We start from the raw sequence: 8,039 nt of genomic DNA on the forward strand, positions 1-8,039 counted from the left end.
GCCCTGACAGCGTGAATTTCCTCCGTCGGTGTGCGTCTGTAATCACGTGACCAGGCATTTAAAGGAAAAGCGGAGGCGTCACGTGAGAAGACTGCCGGCCTAAGGCTTGAAGTAGTTTGATATTTCCATTTTTACGAAGTCGGGACCCCAACACTTTTACGAACTTTAGTGGCTATGTTTGTAGAAGGAATAAAAATAGGACTTTACCTGCTGTGGCAATTCCTGGAACGTTTAGAGTTTGGAATTTTAAAATCAGTCTAAAAAAGAAGTTAGGTATCACTAGTTGAAATTTCAAAACTAAGGAATAACACGTAGCCTTAAGCAAGGCCAAGTCTTCTGACCTATTAATTGCACTAGGGAGATAATATGAAATTCGGATAAATACATAAGCAGAGAGGCATATTAACAAAAAATATGAACAATGACTTCCTAAGTGATTTTCCCACAAGTTAAAAATGAGACTTTTTAAACTTTCTTTGTAGTTTTATTTTTTTCAAAGGTTTAGATTGTTTATTGATGCCAAAGTAGGTTTTCCAGATAAAACTTACGTGTTTTGGGGGATCCCTGGGTGGCGCAGTGGTTTGGCGCTTGCCTTTGGCCCAGGGCGCGATCCTGGAGACCCGGGATCGAATCCCACATCGGGCTCCCGGTGCATGGAGCCTGCTTCTCCCTCTGCCTATGTCTCTGCCTCTCTCTCTCTCTCTGTGACTATCATAAAAAAAAAAAAAAAAAAAAAAAAAAAAAACTTACGTGTTTTGTTTTATTTTTTTTTTAAGATTTTATTTATTTATTCATGAGAGTCAGAGAGACACAGGCAGAGGGAGAAGCAGGCTCCATGCAGGGAGCCCGACTTGGGACTCCATCCCGGGGTCCCGGGATCACACCCTGGGCTGAAGGCGGCGCTAAACCGCTGAGCCACCCAGGCATCCCTGTGTTTTGTTTTAAAAGAGGCAAGCACAAAGACGTTAAGCGTTTTATTTTTAGTAACAGAAAGGTTTTGAAACTACCCAAATGTCCAGCAATAGGGAAGTGGTTATAGCCTTTAAAATTAAGTTTGCCAAGAATTTTTTTTAATGATGAAGAGAAATAAATGCGTATGATAAGATATATGCTAAAAAGCAGAATACAAAATTTCACGTTCCGTAAGATTTTACTGTGCGTATAATATTTGAAAAAAACACATTAAAATGCAATTGACTGACAGATTATGGTCTAGGTTAGATTGTTTCTTCTCTGTTCTCAGGGAAACTGAGGCGAAGGTGATCTTACAGTTTATGGTTGTTCAGAGAGTAAGCAAGAGCTCTGATAATCCCAGAAGACCTCTGGACATCTAATCTTTAGAGTAAATTTTCCCTGGCAAAGAGAGGGAGAAATTATCTGCCTTGATCTCCTATTTCCCTGTGCTACAGCTGTCTTGGGAAATCTGTTCATTTGTGGAGTTGTTTTACCCTGGATGGAGTCTTTGGTATCCTGGTCTTCAATTTATGCCTAATACTATGTATGAGGCATGTGAGCGTTGCTATTTCCACAAAGCCCACAAGTCCACCAGAACCAAGAGCTTCTTAAGATTTCTTTTCACACTCTAGCTTTGAGAATTTCCTTCCTGTTATAAAGAACCAGCACAGAGCTTCATCCTCCAGCTGTTGGAGCAGAGATTAGCGGAGCTATAACTGATTTCTTTCTTCCCCCTAATACACAAGGGACCTGTGGTACAGCCACCTGGCATGTGTCGGAGTTCATAGACAGCAGCTGCCTTCCTGGACTGCCACTAGTATTGATTACGATAGGGAAGAATTAATTCCTCAGTGGGATGTGGTTACAAAACCAAAGGAGTTGGAATGCTGAAAAGAAACTGATATTCATCCTTTATTTATTCAGGCACCCTCCACTGGTTAGGACCAAACATCAGGGCACACTCCTCAACCATTCTCAGCTCCATCCTACGCACCTCCTACTTCTGCCATCTTTGTTACTGAGGGACACCAAGCACAGTTGAAGAGGGAAATACTATGCTGGAAACAGGATGATTAAGCACAAGTATATGAAATAGTTTTTGTTTATGTTTCAAGGTTCAAAAGATACAAGAGTATTTTGTGAAAAATAAAGCATCTTCAGTTCCTCTCCCTGCATGCAACCGGTTAAGTTTCATCTCCATCATTCTGGAAATATTCTATGTATTAATGTGTATATTCTCCTTCTTACAAATAGTAGCCATGAGCCTTGGTTCTTTCACTCAACGATGGAAATAGCAAACTCAGAGAAGTACATATAATTGGAAGGGTCCTCTCTCTAACCCTCACATTGCAAAAATAATGAGATTAATAATTTAAGTTAAAATTATTTGCCCAGAGTCAAGTCACTTCAGATTTAGCAGCAGATTCAGGACCAGAAGTCAGAGTTCTTTCTACTGCAAGATTACCTGTCCAATAAAAAGTATGGGATTGGGCAGTCGCTGAGTACATGTGGTTCACAACTTCCCACTGGGTATGAAAGGCCTTGTGTTTCTATATGCCACTCTTCTTCCTCTGGGTTAGGATCTTATTAGAACTTCACCCAAATGTCCAAACAATGCTCCATCTATGTATCCTTTTGCGTTTGCAAGCTGCATGTTCAGATAGCCATCTACAGATACCAGGTAGCCTTTGTACTCCATTCCTCACTGAAGTTTCACCGTACTGACTTTCCAGTTAATCCATTCAGGAAAGGCTTGGGATTGAGGGATAAACTCAGAGCAACTACCGGAAAATGCTAAAGGCCACTTGCTGCCAACTGAGCAGTCGTCCAATCCTCATGACCGAAGTAGCTACAGCCAGCAGTTTATGAAATATTTAGATTACAGTTCCTCCCTAGTTGGCGTATTCAGCTGCCACACCCTGGCAAGCGGGAATGTATGTTCCATGTGGAAAATTGGAAGAACTTTTGAGGTATCTGACCAATCCGAGAGAAAACTTGAAGATATCAACGTTTAGAGTTCTCCCAATGAAATGGGCCAGCCAGATCACCCCATGTTCACAGAGTTTCCAGAGAACCATTTAGTGTCACACTCTTAAATATGAGCAAATAGTCATCAAATATGAAGAAAACCTTTAATAAAAAAGACAGAGACCAACATAAGCAGGGAGAAAATAAATAAATAACTTAGAGGAAGGAAAGGCTGTGCATCAAGAAGAAATCAAGACCAAAAAAAATCATTAATATCCTCAGAGACTTAAGATATTGTATTTGTGAAAGAACATGCTATTGTAAGAGGTGAACATTCAGAAAACAAACAAGACTTTTAAAATTAAAGCATGTAGCAGAAATTTTTAAAACTCAATAAATAAGGGACTCCTGGGTGGCTCAGCAGTTGGGTGCCTGCCTTCAGCCCAGGTCGTGCTCCCAGGATCTGGGATCAAGTCCCACATTGGGCTCCCTGCAAGGAGCCTGCTTTTCCCTCTGCCTATGTCTCTGCCCCTCTCTCTCCGGGTCTCTCATGAATAAATAAATTAATGTTTAAAAAAACTCAATAAATAAGAGAAAGAAATTAAAAACGGGAAAGATGTATTTTCTCTTTGCTGATTGTTGACGAATGGTGGCTTGTTTTGTGTTTTTTAAATCTGTGTCTCATGCATGTTTTAACATGATAGATGGAATGCATTGTGTAGCTACAGTTTTCTGGAAAGGTTGGTCTTTAGGAATTAATTTTCAGATATTCAATAGGTTTTTTCTTTTTGAAAAAAAAGATTTTATTTATTTATTTATTTATCTATCTATCTATTTAATGCAGAGCAAGAGTAAAAGAATGGCTGAGGGAGAGGGAGAAGCAGGCTCCCTGTGGAGGAGGGAGCCCCATTAAAGGCTGAATCCCAAGGCCTTGAGGTCATAACTTGAGCTGAAGGCAGATGCTTAACCAACTAAGTCACCCAGGCGCCCCCACCCCATGTTTTTTTTTAATTAAAAAAAGGGGGAGAAGGGGAGAAGGGGCTCCTGGTTGGCTCAGTCAGAAGACCATGAGACTCTTTATCTCAGGGCCATGAGTTTGAGCTTCACCTTGAGTGTAGAGATTACTAAAAAACAAACAAATAAAATGAATTACAGGGCCAGTGGAAGAAGTCTAACATCTGAATAATAGGAGTGCTAAAATCAGGTAAAGAAAATGGGGTGTGTCGGGGAGAGGGATGCAAATCAAAGAAAAGTTTTTTAATTTCCCAAAATTGAAAGATGAGAATTTCCACAATGAAAGGCGTCATTAGGTACCCAGCCCAACAGATGAAACAGACTTACATTAATATACATCATTGTAAAATTTCAAAATCTGGGGACTAAGAGATAATCCTTGAAATGTCTGGAGTGGGTCAAGGAATAAAAACTTTACAAAAGCTGAAGAATTAGAAAGATACTGAACCTGTTAAAATTAGTTCTGGAAGCCAGAAGCTAATTCCTTCAAATACCACAGACCCTCTATTTGCCTTCCCTAGAGAATGAACTGAAAAATCAGCCAGGTGTGAGAAGAGCAGTCATCTGATTGCTCAGAGTTAGATAGGGGATCAAGGACCAGTCCCCCTGTTTTCATTTCTACCTTCTAAAGTTCCTGCTGCCTCCAATTCAGAGCCTTCTGGGGGGCTGCAATATGAGTTTTTCCTACTGTTGGCTAAGACTTTGCCTTTTCAAATCTGCTAAACTACCACTCATCCTTTGCTTACCAGCTTTTGAAACTGTTTTTGTTGGTTCCTTCTCCTCCACCTCTTTTTTCCGACTATAGGCAAAGATTGATAACATCTAAATTGGGATGCCTGGGTAGCTCAGTGGTTGAGCATCTACCTTTGGCTCAGGTTGTGATCCCAGGGTCCTGTGATCAAGGCTCACAAGGTCTCACATCAGGCTCTTCGTGAGGCACCTGCTTCTCCTCTGCCTCTCTCTCTGTGTCTCTCATGAATAAATAAATAAAATTTTAAAAAGTAAAACAGCTAAATCCTGATCTTCTGTATTGGAAAGTCAAATGATAATGCTTCAAATGAACATTCAAGAAGTAGTATTATCATGTTTTTTAGACATATGGGAGGAAATATAAGAATAGTCTAAAATAAATTGGTTGACTCCCAAGAGCAGGAAATGATGGAGTATTTGGTAGGAATCAGTCCCAAGACAGCTATGTTAATCAACAAGACCTGTAGAATAATTTGACTTCTCACACTGTATCATGTACACTGTATCATGTGTAGATGAAAAGAAAAGTTTTTTTTTTTTTAATTTTATTTATTTATTTGACGGAGAGACAGAGTACAGGCAGGGGGAACAGCAGAGGGAGAGGGAGAAGCAGGCTCTCTGCTGAGCAGGGAGCCCGATATGAGGCCTAATGTGGGGCCTGATGTGGGGTTTGATGTGGGGCTCCATCCCAGCATCTGGGATAGGCCAAAGACAGACATTTCACTGACTGAGCCACCCAGGCATCCCAATACATAAACAGTTTATGGAAACCCAGCACCATATGCATATATGAAAGCATAATAATGGACTGGAAGGCAACCCACAAAACTCAAAGAGTTGTTTTTCTGTCAAAGAAAGGGAAATTGGGAGGAGAAATGGACCAGGGATGTTGGTCAAAGGGGACTTCTTCAGCTAAATCTGTTACATTTTCTTTCTTTAAAATTATAAGCTGGAGGGAATCCGTGGGCGGCTTAGTGGTTTAGTGCCTGCCTTTGGCCCAGGGCATGATCCTGGATTCCCGGATAGAGTCCCACATCAGGCTCCCTGTATGGAGCCTGCTTCTTCCTCTGCCTATGTCTCTGCCTCTTTCTCTCCTCTGTCTTTCATGAATAAATAAATAAAATCTTTAATAAAAAAAAAATATATATATATATATAAGCTGGAAGTAAATACGGTAAAATGATTTAAAAAAAAGAGTTAATTCTGTGTAGTGGGAATATGGGTGTTTATTAGGTTGTTCCTTGTGTGTTTCTGCATCTTTCCAATTTCTTAGGTTAAAAAAAAAAAAAACGAGGGGATCCCTGGGTGGCTCAGTGGTTTAGCGCCTGCCTTCAGCCTAGGGCGTGACCCTGGGGTCCTGGGATGGAGTCCCCAGTAGGGCTCCCTGCATGGGGCCTGCTCCCTCTGCTTGTGTCTCTGCCTCTCTCTCTCTCTCTCTCTCTGTGTGTCTCTCATGAATAAATAAATAATATCTTTTAAAAAAGAAAGAGAAGAACAAAAGAAGAAAGAAAGAAAGAAGAAAGAAAGAAAGAAAGAAAGAAAGAAAGAAAGAAAGAAAGAAGAAAGAAAGAAAGAAAGAAAGAAAGAAAGAAAGAAAGAAAGAAAGAAGAAAGAAAGATAGAGGGAGAGAGAGAGAGAGAAAGAGAGAAAGAAAAAGAAAACTTCAGCAGGCAGAGGAAAGGTTGGGGCAGTAGCTTGACTACTTAAAAGAAGCTTGGACCAACAGAGGCAGGCCTCCCAACCTACGAAGAGGGACAACTAAGTTAAGAGTGGCAGATTGAGGGAGGAACTGCCCCAGCATTGAATGCCTGGAGCCCTCTGTTCTCAGGGTAACCGCTCAGACATAGGGAGTCCCCAGGCTCCTTTAGGACCCAGGAGTATCTCTTCCAGGGATCTAGTTCAGAAGCTTTGGTAGAAAAGTGACCACAGTGACTCAGTCCTGAGAGCTGGTGCTCCTATAAAAACACTGCAAGATTTCTTGGTTGTAGGAACGTCATGGTCCTTAGACCTCTCCCTGCCACCTAACAGAAGCATCTCCTAAACGTGGGCTCACAGTGCCCTCTCGTGGTTACAGACTCTCTGTCAGCCTCCACCACCAGAGGCAGAAAGGTAACATTTCTGAGCTTTTAAAGCCCACAGTCAACTCCCTCTACATCCCATTTCTCATCCTTTACCTAAATATTCCCATTAAATAAAGCAGGGATGGAGGGAATGTCCACACAGATGAAAAGAAAGAAAATCGTTGACATTTTCCCTTATTTCCGAAAAGATCATTAGACAACACTGATACATTTTACTGTTTTGAATACTCTTGTTGATAAAGGTTAAGAAGTAGCTACATCCCTACTGAGCGAAGCACTAAGGGCAAGAATGAATGAGGGAAGCAAGCACTAAGGGGTACAGGGAGGCCAGAGAGAACACAGCATGGGAAATCTGGATGAGAAGAAAAATCCAGAGTCAGAGCTGAGACTGGACAGTCTGCACTTGGTAGTTAGGATGACCCTGGGTCCAGGCTCTGTCACTTATGAGCTGTGAGGTTGTGCATAAGTGATTTTGCTTTGCTGAACGTATTTCTTCAAAAAACCTCTGATGCCTCTGAATTAAGCAAGAGGCAGTCAAATACGGTGGCCAAGAGCATGCTCTGGAGCCAGATGCCCTGACGGAATCCCAGCATTACCACTTACTGTGTGGCCTTGGCTGAACGATCAAACCTCTCTGTGCTTCACAGATCTGTGGTGAGATTCAGTGAATCAATGCATGTGAAGTGCTTAGAGAAGAGCCTAATGAGCATTCGATGAGTTAGCTATGATTATAATCATTTGTGTCTAAAGTACCATATGACCAGATCAGTATGTAAGCACCCTCTCCCCTTCCCCTGGAATCTGGCTCTAGGCAAAATGCTTATGTCTCTGTCACATAAACAAGCCTGGCCAGTACTCCACTATACCTTCCCAGTCTGGGGGCATCACCCTCTTTCCTCCACAGAGCCTTTCCACGTGATCCTGAGTCCTTGGAACCCACTTCCTAATCTCCTACTGATACTGGAGGAAGTGGAGCTAACAGGCTTCCCTCTGAGGAGTCTGAATTCCTTCCATCACCCAGGGGAGGAAGCTGTGGATCAGAATGCATTGGTCCTACCGACAACCCTTTTAGGAGGAAGAGCACCGGAGGTGGGGCCCAAGGATTGCCACAGGAGCCATGCTCATCTATCCTAGCGGGGTGTAGTGACACTTCCGATGGTCACTCCAGGGGCAAGCTGCATGTTCTTGCTCAGTCAGCTTATAGTCAGTGCACAGAGAGGCAGCTGTGGCCACAGAAGAATTTTTGTCCATATGGAGCCTACTGGCTGGGCA

This window comes from Vulpes vulpes, chromosome 7 (assembly GCF_048418805.1).
Source record: "Vulpes vulpes isolate BD-2025 chromosome 7, VulVul3, whole genome shotgun sequence".
NCBI classification, from domain to species: Eukaryota; Metazoa; Chordata; class Mammalia; order Carnivora; family Canidae; genus Vulpes; species Vulpes vulpes.